This window comes from Micromys minutus (assembly GCF_963924665.1).
Source record: "Micromys minutus genome assembly, chromosome: X".
NCBI classification, from domain to species: domain Eukaryota; kingdom Metazoa; phylum Chordata; class Mammalia; order Rodentia; family Muridae; genus Micromys; species Micromys minutus.
This window is the reverse complement of record NC_137970.1, coordinates 40,169,468-40,191,526: the sequence shown is the minus strand read 5'-3', so window position 1 is coordinate 40,191,526 and position 22,059 is coordinate 40,169,468. Positions and strand designations below refer to the sequence as shown.

The following is a 22,059-nucleotide window of genomic DNA, read 5'->3' as shown; positions in this document are numbered from 1 at the left end:
ACTTCTGGGTACCTTCATGCGTGCATCACACTGAATTTAATTAGGGTTTCTGCATCAGCATGGGCAGATTGCCAGTGACTATACTGCTAAGGAAAATCTGTTTCCCCATTGCACCACCCACCCGCACAACCAATAACTGAGTCCATCCTCCATCCATAACAAGTTGACAGGTATAACTACAACTATTTAAGTGCGAGGCCCGTGCCATGACACGTACCTTTTTACTTTTATGTGGCAAAAGCAAGAAAGAATGGGAGAGAAGTGAATTGGGATTTTCAAAATCCCTTTCAACCTCTCAGGATTATAAAAGAGAGAGCTAGAATATAGGTCCATGCCTATTTCATATAAGCGCCACTCGATGTGCTCCTAGAGTGGAGATTCACTGTTGATCTTCTGGACCTCATTACAATGTTGATTTAGCACATTTGTAAAGATTTTAAGTGAATTTTTTAAAAAATGAAATGAGTTTTTTTTTTTTAATGTGCTCTAAAAATGTTAGCTTGAAAGTTACTTTGCTTCTGGCAGCTGATTTTAATGGTCTGTTTTTTGCTCACTGTAGCAATGACAAAGCATGTAGTCCTGTCACACTGCTTTGTTGCTCTGGGTTCTGCCTGTTTTGTTTTTAACTTACAGTGTAGCCAAAGAGAAACTACATTTTCCAGGAAATTGTCGTCTTAATTGCTTTGCCCTTAACTACGAGTGTCTTGCTTCTGTCATTTTTTTTTTTAGTATAACTAAGGTAGTATGTGAAAGTTGCTATACATTTGGGCAGCAAACTTCCGGATTCTAATTGTGTGTCTTTTCTTTAAGCCGATTTCTGTAAATATGCACTCAGCCTTTGCATTTTTATGTACTCAGGGACCCAGAGGCATGCTATGATAATAGACTTGTGACTTCATTTTATAAAATCATTTTCCTATTACTGTCTTTTCAATGAACAGGTTCCTTTACCCTTTTATAGTGACAGACACAGCAGCACAAACAAGGACACCAGTGTTATGGTGACTAGGTGATAAAGCAGTAGTTGGTGGCCTTCATTTGCAAAACATTGTGTGTTTTTTTTTCTTTTTTGTTGCAAGAATGAGAAGAACCTGTTAAGATTTTCCTTCATGTACTTTTAAGACATACACTTCTGTCACCAATGAGAGAAAAAAATATTAATTTTCGAGCAGTTAGATCATAATGTAAGCTAATCACTCTATTTTGAAGAAAAGTATTTTTAAACAGTTGAGTTGGTGAATTTACTTCTAAAATGTATTGTGCTTACACAGTAGATGGTTTTATTTCCATGATGTTTTTTACTACATAATTATACATCTTAATTACGTAATTACTATCATAATTATTATGTAATTGCATGTACTTCCACTAATTACAAAATCAGGAAGTGTAATTATCTAGTAAAAACTTTATGAAATTTCATGCACTAAAAATTACTTAAAAGGCTATTCCAGTGGTCTAATGGAAGGCTTTCCATGCTTGGCCTTAGTCATAGCGTCAGGACTTGAACTCATAGGCCAGAACAGGGACAGCAACAGACAATAAAGTGAGTGTTGCAGTATGGGTCCCTTTTGAGTTGACACTAGGTGCGTTTTCACTTTTTATGATTTCAAGGTTGTGGTATGAATGCCTGTGTTTAAGTCACAGAAGCTCAGTGTAAAGGAAAACTCTTAATTGACGAGTAGAATTAATAATTAAGACATTAGCTTATTAATTCTACTAGTCATCTGTAATAGTACTTACTTCACTACTCCTGCCTTTAAGAGAAGTAATAGTAATAGACAGTGTTCTGTATCTTTTGTTTAGAGAAAATTTTATCCAGTTTATGTTGATACTTTCTGAGGTTTAAGAAAACATATCAAAAATAATTTCCTTTTTCTCTACCTGCTGTCAAGCAGCTTTCCAGACATAAACATAAGTGCACAAACATGTAGCATCAGACCTCAAATACAGACAAAGGTGTAATTCAATAAAGCTAAGGTGCATTCACCATTCAAAACGACATACAAATTTCACAGTGAAACAATAGTCATGACAGCAAATTAGATATGACATCTAAATTATACTACAGAGAGAAAACCTAGAACCATTTTGGTCTGTAGGAATCTATTTTAGACCAGGTTTAAAACCCATCCTAGAGACTGCTTTATTGTCTAAGTCGGACAGTGTTATCGAAGAGTAATTGGAGGTTGGTTGAATTAATTGCACATTAATTAGGAGTAGCTTTATAATAATCATGGTAGAGAAGAGAGTTGATCTGTTAAATATCATGACAATGTGTACTGTAAGTTTCAGAAATATATATTAATTGCTTCTTGGCAATTAGGTGAAAATAGGCATAGGAATAAATATTGAGTGATTGATATTTTTGTTACCTGTGTTGTCTGTTGTTATCTAATTAAAGCATTTGGGAGTTAGATACAGCTATACAAGTTTTCTTTCCCCAGATTAGTGTTTTTTCACTAACGGTGTATGGAGACAACCCCTGCTGCCGTTACTTCCTTAAGTATGAAAAGGCTTATCTCTGTAGTCTTAGAGTCACATGGCATCCCATTTTTCTCTTGGAGCCTTCCAAAGACTTTTCTTAATAGTTTTATCCATTATTGATTTTGTTTGCTAGTTCAGGGGTTTGGCTTTTGTTTTTTGGAGACAGGGTTTTTCTGTGTAGCGGTCCTAGCTGACTTTTCATACTAGTTAAAAGTTTTAATAGATACGCCTTCAGAAATGTTTTGTGTTCTCAGCAATGTTTGGGATTTATACAAGTTTAATATGATTCACAGATAAGAATTCTATTTAAATGGCCTGTTCTTTCCCTCACTTAGCCCAGAATTTAACATCTTACTCATTTCTAATTTATTCACCCTGTCCTCATAACATTTCTCCTCATCTTGTTTTTAATAAGTGTGTTTGTTCCCTAAGACTGCATTGTCTCATGTTGCCTCTTAATTTTTTTAGTGGCTGACTTTTTAAACTTTTTTTTTTTTTTTACCAAGTGCTTTTGTGGACCAGAACAGCCTTTAATGGTTTAAAAGTTTATTTTCTTAATTCTCATTGTAACACAGATTTCATTTCAAAACACTTACACTGACTTTGTTCAGTTTTGTATTCCTTCCAAGCTTTTCTACGAATTGAAGTGTCTTCATTATCTTATAGAATTCCTTAAATCTTCCATAATTATGTAATAGAATTAGCCAAAACTTGTGAATACTAATAATGAATGGCCTTTTAATAGTTCTATTTTCCCTATAGCCCCAAGTCCAGACTTAATGGAAACTTTAGCATCAGTTGCACCCCATTTACTATTTCATTCTGCACTATCTTGTCTATACACTATCCTTCATATACTGAGAAAAGCCATCATCTTTTTGACTCCTCCTAAAGTACTTCTTTCTGGGGTTATTGTCATTGTAGTCTGATTCACCTACATATTCTTAACTTACACCCAACAGTAATTGTAACAGGTCAGGATCAGTTGAAGTAATTTTTTCTTCACTACATCCACATTGCAGCCCCCCACCCTCCTCTCTTCCCAGTCCTACCCTCACATACCTCTCCCCCTTCTCCTTGGAAAAGGAGAAGTCCCCCACGGGGACCAAACCACCCTGGCACATCAAATCTCAGCAGGACTAAGCACATCCTTACCCACTGAGAGCTGACAAGGCAACCAAGCAAGGGAAGGGGATCCAATGGCAGGCAGCAGAATCAAAGACAGCCCCTTCTCCAATTGTTAGGGGACCCACATGAAGACTAAGCTATGCATTTGCTACATTTGTGTATGGGGCCTAGGTCCAGCCCCTGCATGGACCCAGGTTAGTTGACTGTATAGGTCTTCTTGTGGTCTCCCTGACACCCTGGCTCTCTCAATCCTTTCCCCCATTCTTCAACAACTCTCCCTAAGCTCCGGGCAATGTTTGGCTGTGGGCCTCTGCATCTGTTTTCATCAGCTGCTGGGTGAAACCTCTCAGGAGACTGTTATGCTAGGATCCTGTCTGTAAGCATAGGTAAGTATTATTAATAGTGTCATGGTTGGCTCTCAAACATGGGATAGGTCTCAAGTTGGGGCAGTCATTGTTTAGGTATTCCCTCAATCTCTGCTCCATCTTTATCTCTGCACATCATGCAGGCAGGACAAATTTGGGGTTAAAGGGTTTGTTTATTTGTTTGGGCTTTTTGGAGGGGTGTGGTTGGGTATCCCCCTCCTTCCTCTGGAAATCTGGCCTGACTACAGGAAGTGACCACTTCATTTTCCATGTCTCCAGCTGCTAGGAATCTCAGGTAGGGTCATTCCCATAGACTCCCAGGTCTCTAACTAATCCCAGAGATGCCCCTGTGCCATTGTTTATTCTCTCTCATCTCCCATCAACTCCTTTCTCCCCACACCTAATCACCACCTCAGTTTTCATTCCTATCTCCCTCCCATGTAGTTCCCTCCATTCATCTACTTCCCATGTCTATTTTATATCCCCTTCTAAGTGAGATTCAAACATCCTCCCTTGGGCCCTCTCTGTTACGTAGTTTCTTTGGGTCTGTAGATTACAGCATTATCCTGTACTTATAACTTATATCCTGTACTTATAATATATACTTATTAGTGAGCACATATCATTCATGTCTTTCTGTGTCTGGGTTACCTCACTTAGGATGATATTTTCTAGTTCCATCTCTTTGCCTGCAAAATTCATGATATCTTTTTTTTAATAGCTCAGTAATATTCCATTGGGTAAAAAAAAAATCACATTTTTGTTTTTATCAATTATTCAGTTGGGAGACATCTAGGTTGTTTCCAATCTTTGGCTATTATAATTAAGTTCTCAGTGAATGTAATTGAACAAGTATGTTTGTGGTATGGTAGAGCATCTTCTGGGTATATGCCCAGGAGCAGTATAGCTGGGTCTTTGGGTAGAACTATTCACAATTATCTGAAAAGTTGCAAAATTGATTTCCAAAGTGGTTGTATAAGTTTGCACCCCCATCAGCAATGGAGAAGTGTTCTCATTGCTCTACAACCTCACTAGCATGTGCTGTCCTTTGAGTGTTTGATCTTAGCCATTCTGACTGCTGTAAAATGGAATCTCAAAGCCGTTTTGATTTGCATTTTCCTGATGACTGATGTTGAGCATATCTATAAGTAGTTCTCAGCCTTTTTAGAGTTCTGTGTTGAGAATTCTTTGTTTAGCTCTGTGCCCACTTTTAATTGGGTTATTTGGTTTATTGGTGTACTATATCTTGAGTTCTTTATGTATTTTGGATTGGTAAATATCTTTTCCCATTCTGTAGGCAGTCATTTTGTCCTATTGATGGTGTCCTGTGCCTTATAGAATATTTTTAGTTTCACGAAGTTCCATTTATCAGTTGTTGATTTTAGAGCCTGATCCATTGGTGTTCTGTTCAGGAAGTTGTCTCCCTGGCCAGTGTAATATATTCAAGGCAGGTGCCTACTTTCTCTGCTTTTAGATTTAGTGTATCTGGTTTTATGTTGAAGTCTTTGATGTACATGGACTTGAAGACTTGAATTAATGTTCATTGCGTTCTTCCAAGTCTAGCCCTAGGAGCCTTAGTATGTTCCTTTGAAACTTAAGGTTACCACAACTGTATTCAAAAAATGATAGCATTACTAAGTTTAGATATTGATACATTTTTGTTTCAAGAAAGGACAGTAAAACAACTCACAAGTAAGATCACAACACCAGGTCTTTGTAGAAGTCTTGTTTTCTATTCTGTCTGCCTTGAACTTTGTCCTAATTAGCAAAAACGTCTCCTATCTGCCCTGTGGGGTGTATGAAGAGCTTATTCATGCATTTACCCTCTGCGTGCTGGCTTTTTATAGGAGTTAGTGATGGTATTTGCTTTACTTTGTGTTGTAGAGCCCAGGCCTTTGTGCATGCTAGGCAAGTTCTCTACCATTGAGCTATCTCCCCACCCCTTTGGATTTTATTATTTATAGAGAACATTTACATCTGTTATATGGATACTTGGTATTTTTCAGATGAGAAAACCACCTCAAAGAGATGAGATGGCCTTCTCAAGTTGGCAAAGCTTGAGAGTCTATAAGTCACTGACTCTTTATTCATTGCCATAGTTTACTGTACTTAATCTATCTGCTGGAAAAATGTCACCCTGACATCAATGATTTTAATAGAAGAAAGTAATCCTAAAGTGTCTTAGTTTCTAAACATATGCCTCAGAAGAGGTTTCCAGGTAGAGATGGAATCTGAGTTGGGCCTCTCAGAGTAGGTGAGGTTTTAATAAGCACAAATGTAGTAATTTACTTTGAGACTAAATTCTATCTGGTTTTCATTACTTATCTAGCTTGTACAAATCAAAGAACCTCCATTGACAAATGCTTGGTGATTTTAATGCATCTCTGAATTGGAAGTTTAGCCTAAAAGTGCTGATTAAAGAAGTCAATCTATATGTAGCTTTAAGCCGAAGATTATACACTCGATGGGCAATCTCTTCACTCCCCACTGTAACCATTGGTGGTACTTTCAAAGAAATTGATCCATCCTTCAAGATATATCTGTCAAAAGTATATCAAAATGTTTTTCCATCTTAAATAATTTAGCTCAGAATATAATAATGTAAGTATTTTGACATGAAAATGTTACATACTGTGATATATCCACTTATCTTAAAACAGATGTCTTTAACTTTAAAAGAAAGAACTATGGTAAAACGAAACATCAATGAGGAATTAAGGATAGATGGCCACTTATGATGCATTGTAATGTGCTTGCTATGCAAAGATGGCAAGATCCAGGCCAGCCTCAACTACATAGGGATACACTGTCTCAAAAAAAATCAATAAAAGATGGATGACAATTCTAGTTTGATTTAGAAGCAAAGTAAAACCCTGTTGGCATTATGACTATAGACTCTTAAATGTGTCTGATGGAAATGCATCATGAAAGCCTTAGTTAAGAAACACTGTTTCTGAAGTCAGTATTTGCTGCTGAAATTATTCCTATATTTTATCAGTCTTTATATATTGTCTTGCCAAATGAAGTAAGTCAGTGCTGAAAAGTCAATGAAATTCAAAATAAAAGAGAGGATCAGAGCCCATGTCTATATTCATGAAATTCACAGGAGCATCATCTGGCCTCAGTCAGTAAGAGCTTTATCACTTTCAACAAATGTGCCATGGTACATTTATTAGTATGCTACAAAGAAATTTTTGAAATAATTAAGACTAAACTACACTTGTCAAAATAAATGAATGAAATACAATTTTGAATCATCTTTCTTCGCTTATTGCTCATTTGCATAATTCACTAACTTACACAGGAGTCTTTCAGTCATTGGTGTGAATTAGCAAGGTTCTGCTGTTTCTCCTTGTACAGGCAGGAATTATGCTTTCATAATTAGCTATTCCAGACATGGACCAACAGGAAATACCAAAGGGCACAGCACAATCTGAAAAGGCAAGGCAGGGAATCTAAGACAAGATACTATCAAAGACACCCAACAAATTCAAGCTGGTAGACTAGGGAATTCTGAATGAAGGCTCTTAATTTATTTTAAGAATAAGAAATCAGTAGTATGAGAGAAATATCAACAAGATTAGCTGACTAAGCCTACTTTAAAAAATATCTCTGGGGGGCTGGAGAGATGGCTCAGTGGTTAAGAACACTGACTGCTCTTCCAGAGGTCCTGAGTTCAATTCCCAGTAATCACATGGTTGCTCACAACCATCTGTTATGAGATCTGATGCCCTCTTCTGATGTGTATGAAGACAGCTACAGTGTACTTATATATAACAAATAATTAAATCTTTAAAAAATGTATCTCTGTAGTGCATGGTGCACCAGGTTAACCACTTCTGTTTGTTGGTCACCTCAACAGATAGCCTACAAATCTTGTCATAGATATATAGTGACTTTCCATTGAGGTTTTCACTTATCGATGGAGTACCTTTATACCAGTGAGATGTATAATAGAGGGACAGAGAACTGAAAAGGGTAATCATTGGGTTAGCTGGGAAAGCCTAACTCCCATCCCATGACTGAAGTACAGTAACAGATAACACTTGCCTTTATGCCTTGCCTTTAAGGAATCAAACAGACACTGAAACATTGTGTTCAGTTGTCAGAAACAGCTTCAGGCACATTGTATGGATGCTTTGTTAAGTACTCCCACCCCTTCTTCCTTCAATATTTGTTGAGTACTATAAAGACTGATCTGGCCTTCTGGAGACATTATAGGGTAATTGAGTTCGGGAGCCAACCCCTAGCATGTGTTTTTGCTTTCTATCCTTTTCTGTACAAGAAACCTTAGGATCTATGACTTAATGCCTGTGTTGTCTCACCTATAAAATAGTAATGTGAATGGCACATGAATTTAGGATTGGTCAGATTAATATGAACCTGGGAAATCTGCAAAATATTTACTATATTAAAGGGGAGCATATTCAAATTGCCAACAACAGTGCTTGGCATATGCTAAGTGTGTAGCAAATGTCACTTTATTTTGCCTAAATAAAGATTGCCCTAACCACTATTAGAGTATATATAGTCCTTACTGTAATTTTCTGGATTCTACAGCTTATTTGGCTATATTTTGCCCAGTTTAATATCACCAGCTCCTCATATAACATTAGATTGATAAGAAAATATTCTACTCAAATTTATCCACTGGTAAGAGGCACTGGTAAGAGGCATGGTCCCTGCTCTCAAGGAGCTTGAAATCTATCTATCTTGATGATTTGTTTTAGATTTTTCAAACTGACATTTGAAAACATCAATGTAGTATTATAAAATAACTTTAAATTTTCATTGCCTTACTTAATGATTGTAATTGAAACCTAAATAATCCACAAACATTTCAGTTCTCTCTAGATGTGTTCCTTTGATATGTTTTACACCAGCATAAACAGTTGGTAATCAGTTGAATTTGTAAGGAAGAGTAAAAATAGTGGTAGTTGTTTAGAGAAAGTCAGCCAAACCAAATTCTAAATCCTGTACTGTAGTCAGCAGAATACTTAACAGGCTTAACTGAATTTTGCACTTTTAGAATTGACTGGGACCCAAACAGTTGTATATTTAGAATGTTTCACAGGTGATTTCAATGCACACTCAGTCTTGAGAATTTCAGAGTTAGTGACACTCTTCACACTTTAACATTGCTTCTTCTCAAATATGCTTTAAGTCTGACTTGGATGTAGAAAAGAAGACTAGGTGGCATCTAGAAAACAATTTAAATAGAAAGTAAAAGGGAAAGTGAAGTGAAATAAACACATTATTTCCTAGATAAAGGGAGCATTTTGGTGCTATATAAGCTAATATTGCGTCAGAAATAAAGAGAAGGAAAAAAATGGGCTGGGGAAGAGTAAGCAAAAAGAAAGAACTGCATTCTGGTAATGAAAAACCTGAAGATGAAATAAATGCATTTCTACAAAATTGGCTATAAAACAAATGTTATTTTCCCCATTAACTTACACCATGAAAGGAAGAAATATCTGCCAGGGAGCATGGAAAATTATTGAGAAGACTTGGGAAGAGAAAGTGTTATAGACTGACCTTCTCTCATTCTCTTCTATGTTACCCTTTAGGAAAGCATATACAGATGACATTGTGGGTTTGTGAACAGCAGCATCAGTAGGCTTGAACTGGGGAGAAAACAGTAAGCTGATAACTGGAGAGTAACCTGCAAGACATACTCAAATAGAATAATCATTTCACAATATAATGGCAGGGAACTAAACAAGCTAGAAAATCTATTCCTGGTTTGCTGCTGACTCACTTTGTGGCATGAGCAAACCATTATTACTCTTTGATTTAGTTGTCTTATTTGTTCAAAAGAAGAAAAATAACGTGTGTTTAAAAGGCACTCTGAAATTCTTTGGAAGGAGGTCCATAAGTGCAAAGCACAATTATTGTTGTTGTTATTAGTGTTCTGGTATGATTTTGTTTTTGTCATGTGGGTCACAGATGTTTTGATTCTTCCCATTGATGAATTATAAAACACTTCATCTTATTCTCTTTCAAAGCATTGATAATAGTTTAGTTCATCTTTTTTAACTCCGGTTGGAACATATGTCTAAAATAGATCTCATTAATAAAATATAATTACCAAATTAAATTTGTCTGTATTACTTTATTGTTTTTGTCTCCTTGAACAACTCCTAAATCAGACCTTTAATTACTGCCAATCTTAAAAGTAATGCTGCTTGTCTTGAGTAGTTGGAAATATAAGTGGCATTCAGTATCCGGTGGGGCTGTAATGCGATTATGAAGTGTAGCAAGTCAGTGATAAGTGAGCACAATAAGCCATCTATTTGTATGAGAAATATTTGAATTATCAACTGAATAAAAAGGCCACAAATGCTGGTTCCTTGGGGTGAGTATGTGATAAAAATAAAAAAGTTAAATAAAATACACTTGGAACAAAAATATTGTGTATGTTCCATATACCATGTAGAATCCTTTTTAAATTTAATGGGCTTTGAGTATATAGAATTTGAATTATTAAAAAGAATTTGCTTAGCTTTCTGACAGTTTTTCTAATTTACAAAAAACCCCACATTTCTTAACTCATTCATCAGTAAAGACTTGGCTTTCATATAAAATACTGTGTTTTCTTCCAGTTTCCCAATTATTTTCTAATGGAATAACTAACATGGGGCGGGGGTGATTTAAATTTGAGATGGGTCTCTCTATGCTGCCCTGGTTTACCTAGAATTCACTTCTAGAATTTGTGGCAGTCCTCCTGCCTCAGCCTCCTAATTGCTAGGATTACAAAAGTATGCTTGCCTTAAAAATTACTTTTAATTACTGTAAAAATTAAGCATAAGAATCATACAGTTTGTTTTTCTTGATTTCTTATAATAATATTGTGAGCTTCATTTCTATTTCCTTACTATTTCAATGAGCAATCCATTGCATGCAGTTGTTTTAAGAGCATCTGAGGTCGTGGGACATTAAAGTAGGGAGTATAATTACCATTGGGTCTTTGAAAACACAGGTCATATACACTTAGTGGCAGCTGCAGCCACCTATAACATTCTAAGTGTATTTAGTTAAGTGGAAAATTCCTCTAAAAACAAATTTTGTGCCAGTGAGACAGCTCAGCAGATAGAATCCCTTAGGTGCAGACCTGACAACCTGAATTTGATCCCTAGATCATACAGAGTGACAGAAGGGAACTGATTTCAGATTAGTTGTCCTCTAACCTGCACATATGCACCATGGTATTCAGATGTACCCCATGTACACATTTGAATGAAGAGATGAACAAAGAAGTAACATTAAAACCAAGTCTCTGTCTCTCTCTCTCCCTCCCCCCCCCCCGTCTCTCTCTCTCTTTCAAAAAAGCAATGTGTAACCCAACTAGGCCAATTTTTCTGATTGGAACACAGTTGGCAGAGGCTGAGTGGCATCTAGACCTTTACATAGAATGCAAGTTTGACATTTTGTCATAGCTCCACTAAAGCCCACTCCACTCATTTTTGTTACTTGTGTGTTTAGAAACATCTGCAAGTATGTCTTTCTCAAAAGGGAGAAATGGGAAGCCATAAATGAAACCATAAAGCTTGGATTTGAAGTAGTTAAAAGGTTAGACCAATATTAAAAATGCAGCAACTTATATGACTCAAAGATTCTTATCAGGTAAGCATTTTTCTCGGACTTTAAAAACCAAATGACATAGAAAGATAACCATAGGTAAACCTTTCAAAGCACTGTGCAGTCTTCAGAGAACTTGTACTTGTCCTTCATTCTCTGAGTCTCACAGCATCTGTATGAGTGTAGGATAAGCACTATATAGTGATTTTTCTTACTGAGAAAACAGCACTATTGAAGCTCATTCATTTGTCCAAATGAGCAGTTTGTCTAGATATACAACTACTAAACACTGGCCCATAAGTGTGACTTGTCTTCATTCGATTTGTTCTGAGTAGCAAAGTCCAATCACAGTTTCTACGGTGAAGGAGTTATTCTATACCTGTGCTTTCCAGTGCCACAAGCTCTAGCCACATGTTGCTGTTTGTTTGATGTGGCTAATAGAAAGAAAACCATAGGTAAACCTTTTTATAGCACTTTTATATAACATGACTGATGAACTTGTTTTCCAAATTTTGTTGTACGGTTTCTGTATTTACACTCTTAAGACTTTAACTAAGTTTATCAAAAGGTTTCTGAATGGTCTTTTTCTGTTACTTGTACAAGTGGCAAGCATATGTTCCACCAAGCTGAAGATATGTTAAATATTTTCAGTATCTGTGTTGGTTTCCCCCATAAAAGCATTCATCGCACATAATGACTTTCTCCAAAACATTGGAGGTTCCAGTTGTAAAGTTCTTTCATGCAGACTCTCCCAAGATTCCTAGTTTGAGTAAAGAACATAACTAGAGGTATATCTAGAAATTGGATACATAAAAGTGACCAAGACAGTTTTCTACCCTGGTCTTATTTTTAATGGTCTAGGGGTATAAGTGACTGTTACAGCATCATATAGGAAACTTTCTCTGATTTGAATTGAACAGGAGTGATTTAGAAGAGGTAGCCCCTCAGCTAACCCCACTATCAGTTATTTGTATCATTAGATAAAAATGGTACTGAGTTAAGACATATTATAATTTTAGAGGTGTTTTTAAAATAAAGATGTAAGGGAAAAAGGAGAGAAGGATAAGGTGGGCTTAATTGGCGTTAAGTAGCTATGAACATTTAAGGATTTTATAGATCTTTATATCTCTCATATAGAAGAGCAGTTTGTATCTTTGTCTATTTGATGTAATCTTATTGTATACAGGGTTTGTGAGTTGAGAATTGAATATATAAACCTGTATGAAAAACTAAAAAAAAAATGAAGAAAATGCAACTAAAAATATATGAGATGGTGTGTCAGTGCACTTTACCTACATTTGATCAGTCAGTCTATAACGAGGACAGTATGTGATGGTTGCTGCTAGTTGGCCCCGTGGTTAATTAAATCCTCTACCTTCACCAGAACAGGTCACTACCTTATTTTTTGCTAGACTTTCTAGACTTACTAGACTTTCACTCTACAAGGCACCTCATAGAGTTGGGGAAGGTTTAAACTTTAGCTCAAATTACTTTCTTTTAAACACTTCCATAAATACAAACCAGGATATTTATTATCATAACTGGCAGGCAGAATGAGCTTAACCAATCACCTTCTAGTACACAGGTAGCTCTGCAGTATTCCTTTTTAGAATACCACATGCTGAAATTCAAATTATCACATTAGCTATCCAAACGCACCATTTGTTTTTAAATACTGGGGTGTTTACTGAAAATTTCCCCTCTTCATCTTCCCACCCCATTTCACTGGTTCATTGTCACTGCGATGACAGGTTTATTTATGTGTATCTACATCCTATGGTCTTTTAAATATGTATTCATATGTCTGCATAACATGCTCTCCCTCACTCCCCACCTCACTTGCTCACTCCCTCTCTCTGCCTCTCTGCTTGGGACCAACCTAGGGCTTTGCACATGTTACACACATAACAGTATATCCTGTATATTATAAAATACTAATCATTGTGGAGTAGTTTCATATCTTTTTTTATGATGGCTTCTTGTATTTTGCCTTTATTCAGATTTGAAGTATTTAAGTACTTCTAAACTCCTGCTTTAAAACTCTAATCATACCCTGGAAATTGAACATACCTTCTGAAATTTACTGCCTTCAAAATAAATGTGGGAGTCTATATAAATAGAAGAACAGTGAAAGTCTGACACATAATGGCATTCCTGACACTGCTGTGTAAAAATCTAAAATATGGAGCCATTCATGTTTCACATTTTCATATGAACTCAGTTATGAATTTAGTGACAAGATGTCCTATGTGTTTTGGTAGATACAATGATTCAATCCACATAAAATGACTGATATCAAACCATTTTTACCCAACAAAACCTTACAAGTTTAGATGACCTTGCTTTGCTAGTGCTGTTTTTCCTTTGTTAGGGTTTGTTTGCTTGTTTGGTCTTTGTTTAGTATGGTTTCATTTCCTTTCGTTTCGCTGTCCTGGAACTTGATTTGGAGACCAAGTCTGGCCTCCAACTCACAGAGATCTCCCTGCCTCTTGTTTTTCTTTTGTTTCTTTCAGTTAGTACTTTTATTCCTATAAAATTTTCTTTGCTAATACATCCTTCTGTGTTTCCCAGTTATTAAGTCTTTTAGTACTCCCACAAACCTATTTAGCTGCAGAATTAATAATACAAAGAAGCCTGGTTATGTAGTGAATCCCATAGTGCAATCAGAACTTGCCAGTTCAAGCGTTTGGCTTGTTCAGAGATTTTCATTATTCTGAAAGTGTCATTAAATACACTTACTTCCCAATAAAAAGGCCACTTTTTATTGTATAGTCTTTTGCTTTTCAGATGGAAACAGACAGAAGGGCCAGGCAATGATGGTGTACACATTTAATTCCAACACTTAGAAGGTAGAAGCAGGTGGATCTCTATGAGTTCAAGGCCAGCCTGGTCTACAGAGCAAGTTCCAGACTACATTGAGAGACCCTGTCTTGGGGGGGGGGAGCAGAATGAAAATCAGCTACTCTTCTTTTTTAATTAAATTATTTTACATCCCAGTCATCCCCCTCATTCCCCACTCCCATGGTGTCTTATCCCATTCCTCCTCCCCCTTGCCTCTGAGTGGGTGCTCCCCCTCCACTGGGACTCCCCCTTACCTGGGGCCTCAAGGCTCTGGAAGATTAAGCACATATTCTCCCACTGAGGACAGACCACATAGACCTCTGCTACACATGTACCAGGAGCTTCAAACCACTCTGTATATGTATAGTTCATTCTCTGGGAGCTCCCTGGGGTCTCTGTTATTTGAGACTGCTAGACTTCCAATGGGCTCACTCTCCCTTTCACCTTTTTCAGTTCTTGCCCTAATTCAATCACAGGGGTCCCCGACTTCAGTCCAGTGGTTGGGTGTAACTATCTGCCGCTGTCTCAGTCAGTTGCTGGTAGAGGCTCTCAGAGAAGAGCCATACCAGGCTCTACTCTATAAGCCCATCATAGTGTCAGGCCTTGGTGTCCTCCCATGAGATGGATCCCAGGTTGGGCCTGTCATTGGACCTTCTTCCATCACTTCTTATCCCTACAGTTCTTTTAAACAGGAACAATTCTGTGTCAGGAATTTTGACTGTGGGTTAGTAATGGTGTTCCTCCATTTGAGGCCCTGTCTATCTACTAGAGGTGGGCTTATCCATTTTCCTTTCCCCAGTGTTGGGCATTTTGGCTAAAGTTACTCCCAGTGAATCCTGAGAGTATCTCACTTCCCTGGTCTCTGGTACTCTCCAGAGGGTTCCCCCACCTCCCATACCCTGAAGCTACTTATTTATTTCTACTTATTCTCTTAACCCTCTGAGCTTCTCTCCTGTCTCCCACCCCTATATATGATCCTTTTCTCCTATTCCCCTCCCCCTGCCCCTCCCACTCAGGTTCACCCCTTCTTCCACCTCCTGTAATTATTCCTCCCCCAGTGGGGTTGAGCATTTCTGCTTATTACACTTCTTATGGTCTATAAATTATATCCTAGGTATTCTGTGCTTTTTAACTAATATCAACTTATCAGTGAGTACATACCATGCATGTCCTTTAGGGTCTCGGTTACCTCACTCAGAATGATATTTTCTAATTCTATCCATTTGCCTGCAAAATTCTTGATGTCCTTGTTTTTAATGGCTGAATAGTATTCCATTGTGTAAATGAACCACATTGTCTTTATCTATTTTTCCCCTGAGAAACATCTAGGTTGTTTCCTGCTTCTGGCTATTACAAATAAGGCTGCTATGAACATAGTGGAGCATGTTTCCTTGGGGTATTGTAGAGCATCTTTTGGATATATGCCCAGGACAGAGGTATAGCTGGGTATTCAGGTAGAAGTATTTCCAAATTTCTGAGGAACCAACAGATTGATTTCCAAAGTCGTTGTACCAGCTTGCAATCCCACCAGCAATGGAGGAGTGGTCCTCTTTCTCCACATCCTTGCCAGCATGGGCTGTCACATGAGTTTTCGATCATAGCCAATCTGATTGGTATAAGATGGAATCTCAGAGTCATTTTGATTTGCATTTCTCTGACAACTAAGGACTTTCAGCATTTCTTTAAGTGCTTCTCAGCCATTTGAGATTCTTCTGTTGTGAGTTCTCTGTTTAGCTCTATGACCCATTTTTTAAATTGGATTATTTGGTTTTTTTGGAGGTTGACTTCTTGAGTTCTTTATATATATTGGATATTAGTTCTTTGTCAGATGTAGGATTAGTCAAGATTTACCCACCACCACCACCCAATTTGTAAGTTGCCCATTTGTCCTATTGACTGTGTCTTTTGCCTTACAGGAGCTTTTCAGTTTCATGAGGTCCCATTTATCAATTGTTGAGTGTGTAGTGTAGCCTGAGCCATTGGTGTTCTGTTCAGTAAAATTTCCCCTTTACCAATAAGTTTGAGGCTCTTTCCCACTTTTCTTTTTTGATAGGTTCAGTGTATCTGGCTTTATGTTGAGGTCTTTGATCCACTTGGACTTGAGCTTTGTGCAAGGTGGTAAATACAGATCTGTTTTTGTTTTCCTACATACAGACTGCCAGTTTAATCAGTACCATTTATTGAAGATGCTTTCTTTTTTTTTTTTTTTTTTTTTTTTCACTGTATGTTTTTTACTTCTTTGGCAAAGATCAAGTGTCCACAGGTGTATGGGTTTACTTCTGGTTCTTCGATCCTATTCCTACTGATGGACCTGTCTGTCTCTTCATCACTATTGCTCTGTACTATAGCTTGCGGTCAGGGATGGTGATTCCCTGTGGAAGATTTTTTATTGTCGAAAATTGTTTTGGCTATCCTGGGTTTTTTGTTTTTCCATATGAAGTTGAGACTTGTTCTTTCCATATCTGTGAAAAATTGTGTTGGAATTTTGATGGGAGTTGCACTGAATCTAGAATGTTTTTTGGTAAAATGGTTATTGTCTTATGCTAATCCTACCTATCAATGAGCATGAGAGATTGTTCTCTCTTTTGAGGTCTTTAATTTTTTTTTTCAGGGATTTGATGTTCTTGTCATGTAGATCTTTCTCTTGCTTGATAAGAATTATTGTGGAAAAGGTGATTTTTCTGTTATTTCTCAGCCTCTTTATCATTTATACAAAGGAAGGCTACTTTGAGGTAGTGTCTGCTTTGTCACTGAGGTGTTTTTTTGTATGCAGCAGAATGTTGGATCCTGCTTATATGTCCAGTCTCTTAGCCTGTTTATTGGGAAAATGCATGCTTTGTTGTTGAGAGATATTACAGACAGATAATTATTAGTTCCTGCTATTTTTGTTGCTGGAGGTGATATTATGTGTTTATCATTCTCTTCTTTTGGGATTTTTGTCATATGTTTAGTTTCTTGTTTTCTTGGTGGGTGTAATTACCTTCTTTGTTTTGGGGATTTCATTCCAGTAGCCTTTGTATGGATTAATAGAAAGATACTGTTAAATTTGTTTTTTTCATGGAATATCTTGGTTTCTTCATCTATAATAATTGAGTGTTTTGCTGGGTATAGTATTCTGGGCTGGCATTTTGTGTTCTCTTAGGTTTGGATGATATTTTTATAGTATCTTCTAGCTTTTAAATTCTCTGTTGAGAAGTCTGGTGTAATTCTGATAGGTCTGCCTTTATATGTTACTTGACCTTTTCCCCTTACAGCTTTTTTTTTTTTTTTTTTTTTTTTTTTTTTTTTTTGGTGAAAAAACGGTGTATATTTAAAATTAGCATCTGGACTCAGTTTAGATGATCTCAATCTTGTTGGCAACATCTAGAGCATCATAATCAGGAGCCAAGCGAACATTCGACTTCTTCTCTCCATCAGGCCTTATCAAACTTTGGCCACATCAATGTCATAGGGTTTCTTCACGGCCTGTTTGATCTGGTGCTTGTTGGCCTTGACATCCACAATGAAAACAAGCGTGTTGTTGTCCTCTATTTTCTTCATGGCTGACTCAGTAGTCAGTGGAAATTTGATGATAGCATAGTGGTCCAGCTTGTTTCTCCTGGGTGCCTCTGGAACAGCAGTCTTGGGGAGCCTGAAAGTGGGTGGTGTTTGGATCTTCTCTTTGTGGCTGTGGACGCCTTTTCAGCACTGCCTTCTTAGCTTTCAAGGCCTTTGCTTTGGCTTGGGGGTGTGGAGGCAGGAGCTTTCTTCTTCGATTTCGGCACCATCTTGGCAAAAAGGCCCCTTGCAGCTTTTAATACCCTTTCTTTGTTCTGTGCATTTAGTGTTTTGATTATTGTGCAATGGGCTGATTTTCTTTTTTGGTTCAATCTGTTTGTATTCTTTAGGCTTCTTGTATGTCCGTGGTCATCTCTTTCTTTAGATCAGGGAAGTTTTCTTCTATGATTTTATTAAAGATACTTCCTATCTTTTTGAGCTGGCATTCTTCACCCTCTTCTATTCCTATTGTTCTTAGTTTTGATCATTTCATTGTGTCCTGAATTTCCTAGATATTTTAGGTTACGAGCTTTTTGCTTTTTGTATTTTCTTTAACCAACATGTCAGTGTCTTCTATGCCTGAGGTTCTCTCTTCTCTTGTATTTGTTGGTGATGCTTGCATCTGTAGTTGTTCATCTCTAGGGTTGCCTCCCTTTGTTTTTTTTTTCTTTATTGTTTCTATTTTCATTTTTAGTTCTTGGACCATTTTGTTCAATTACTTTACCTACTCAATTGTATTTTTCTGTATTTCTTTAGGAATTTATTTATTTATTCTTTAAGGGCGTCTACCTGTTTGCCCATGTTTTCCTGTATTTCCTCAAGGGAGTTATTTATATCCTTCTAAAAGGCCTCCTCTATCAACTTCCTGAGATGGGATTTTAGGTCATCTTGCTTTTTGTGTAAGTTAGGGTAGTCAGGGCTTGCTGTTGTGGGAGAACTGGGTTCTGATGGTGCCAAATTGTATTGGGTTCTGGCTTATATGATCTTTTTTTTTCCTTTTCTAGTTTTTCTTCACAACAGTACATTTTCAGTATTAAATCATCTTGTACATAAAAAGAAAGGTGCCCAAACATCAAATCCCAGAAACCCTGTAACTTGTTCCAACTGGAATACAAGAACAGTAGTGAACATAAAAGCAGAGCTCAGAACGAGAAGGCTGGCAACAGTATAAAAACTTTTTCATGTCTGCCTTGCCTTCGTAAGCAAATATATATATATTTTTTTGCTTACTGACTGAGCCACAATTTTATGAAAATTCCTGTTTAAGAAACAATTACCATTTAAAGCATCTTAATGGCATTGTTAGTTTATCTACTTTTAACTAATGTTTTCATTAATATACCAAAAGATTTGAAATAACTTATAATTCTAGAACAAAAACTAATGGTAAAGAAAGGTTTATTAAAATCTTTTTTAAAAGAACCTGCGGCTACTGAATATGTCATATTGACTAATTTACAAGTTTTATGCTAGAATGCAGACATGCCCTCCATTTAAGTACATGCTCCTTGGCTGCACTGTAAGGCTGACCTAGGTTTTTCAGAGCTTCAGGAGTCCATCTTCACTGTAGGTGGCAATCAAGTTCTGGTGCAGGTGATTCCAATCACATCCTTCTCATGAACCATCAGAGTTCTCTCCAGTTTGCCAGTGGCTGGGTTTTTATGATCTTGAACTTGCCTCTGGCCATCTGGTTCTCTCTGGTGTTAACTGGCCTGGGTGTTTCTAACTGTAACTGGTCTCCTTGGAGGCAGGAATTGTTATCTCTGGTTAGGGTGGGTCTCCTGTTTTTCTAAATAGAGCCTATTCCCTTGGTTATTTTGGTTATTGTGGGCTTCCTGGGAGGCTGGAGGACTGTAGCATTTGGGTGGGTGTGGGGACACTGGTCTGGCCCAGGTGGGATATGGGCTGGAAGGAAGATGGCCCTTGTGCCCTTTGTCACTGTGGACCTCCTGGGAAGCACACAGGCTGCAGTGTTTGGATTTCTGCCTTGCCACAGATCTGGCCCACTGGGGAAGTGAGCGAGAAGTTAGGTGAAGCTCCAGGGGGCAGGGAAAGGGGGGTGAGTCCTGTGTCAGCTGGGCTGTGTGGGTATTCCAGCAGGTGTGTTTGGGCTAAATTCTCATCTGTGTCCTTGGTCACTGCGGACTTCCTGGGCTGCATACAGGCTGCAGTGTTTGGATGGGTATCTACCAGACTGCTAATCTGGCCCCAACCAGCTACTTTTCTTTTCACTACTGATAGGAACCATGCTATGTAATGTCATTGTTGTGACGTGATTTAACCATAGGATCTCTAAAGAATAAATTTAACCAATAAATTAGTATTCTTTATTACATTCACTTTTTCTTTTACTGAATTTAAATTAAGTCCTTATAGATTTGGATAGTTTGTTGTTATTTGGCTCCTTGTCTCAAGAGAAGAAATGTGATGTGTTACATTTTTGTGAATACAAATGATAAAAAACAATGGCTGTCACCTGTCTATTTGTGTTTGTAATCACCTGATCTCTCTGGAGTGAAAAGGTTGTATTTTATTATTTAAAAGTAATGATTCCATAGTTTTGTTACTGAGCTTCCTTTTTTTTTTTTTTTTTTACTTAAAGAAGATCTATTAGTTCAGGACCAGCGACCCGCCCACCCACAGGTCGCGGGAAGCTTGGAATAGCTGCAGGCATGCTGTTCATCCTAAGTGGAAGGGTGAATCAGCTTCTCTTACCCACAGTCCACCCGGGGAGAGCATGCCTAGAACTCTCCCAGTACAAGCAGCAGTACAAGTGCACTTCTGGCCCAAGGACAGAACCTGCCAAGTTTCATCAGGACCAGTAGCCCACCAACAGGTCGCCAGGAGCTAGGAAGAGCTGCAGGAGCGCTCTCTAGCCAAAGTGGAATGGTGGGTCAACTTCTCTTACCCACTGTCTACCCCATGAGAGGCTGACTAGAACTCTCCCTGAGCAGGCAGCTGTACTGCCTGAGAGTGCGCACTTCTGGCCCAGGAGCATCAGGAGTGGGCTCTGCCATCGGAACTCACAGCCTACCCTGAGAGAAACACCCAGGAACAATATCCATCTGGAGACCACGGTCCCACGAGCCCACAAATCCACAAGAGAGACAAGCTGCAGTAACAGACAACAAGATCACCTAGCATCACCTATAACAAGATGGCAAGAGGCAAGTGCAAGACTCTAAGAAACAGAAACCAAGACAACCTGGCAACATCAGAACCCAGTTCTCCCACCACTGGAAATAGTGGATATCACAATTCACCAGAAAAACAAGATTTAGACTTAAAATCCTATTTCACAGTGATGATGGAGACCCTTGAGAAGCGCATAAATAACACACTTAAAGAAGTACAGGATAGCCAGGAGAACACACGAAAACAAGTTGAAGCCCTTAAAGAGGAAACACAAAAATCACTTAAAGAGATAAAGGAAAGCACAAAGAACCAAAGAGGGACCAAACTTGTAAATTCTAAGGGTGAGAACTAGGTATTGTTATTATAGACAAATTCTTTGGTATAGAAGCAGTGCCAGAGAACCTTGCACACTGATTGTAAATATTCCTTAAGATTTTTAAATATTTTTCTTTTAAATTTTTTAAAATTTATTTCTTGGTGGGTTCACATGGCACAGCATGATGTAGAAGTGAGAGGGTCACTTTGGGCAGCTGCTTCTCTCCTCCCACATGGGTCCTAAGGGCCGATCTCTGGTCTGAAGGCTTGGTGGCAAGCCTCTTTACCAAAGAAGTCATGTCGCCTGTCCTAGTTTCAGTTTTCTCTTGGTACATTTGAAATATGCCCCCAGCTTCTTAAAATTTGAAATATATTTTTATTTAAATATCTCTTGAACTTTAAATGTGCAAATTGGATTTCTTTAGTGAAAAAAGAATCTTGTTGGGGTTTTAAATTACTATTTTAAAAAGACTTCTAGTGATGGTAGAAAATATTAATTCCTTTAGAAATATGGCTGTGTTGCTAGTTCCACATTTGCTTTTCTGTGTTTTTGTGAACAACTGATCAAATTAGATTCGTCACTCTTGGCTTGTGGTGATTTGAAATTGAAATGGAATATATTAAAGCAGCCAGCCACACTGATTACATTGCAAGCCTCATTTAATTTCATACA

General features: G+C 37.7%; 1 protein-coding gene and 1 pseudogene across 4 annotated transcripts in view; one reads left to right on the top strand and one right to left on the bottom strand.

Annotated features, from left to right (window-relative positions):
- The window catches only part of POLA1 (DNA polymerase alpha 1, catalytic subunit), a gene marked incomplete at its 5' end in the record, with an annotated part of 297,636 nt that overhangs the window by 241,568 nt on the left and 34,009 nt on the right, over positions 1 to 22,059 (top strand). The window lies entirely within an intron of this gene.
- Positions 17,734 to 18,166, bottom strand: LOC308416022 (large ribosomal subunit protein uL23-like; annotated as a pseudogene). The gene has a single exon. The product of its transcript is annotated as a large ribosomal subunit protein uL23-like (transcript).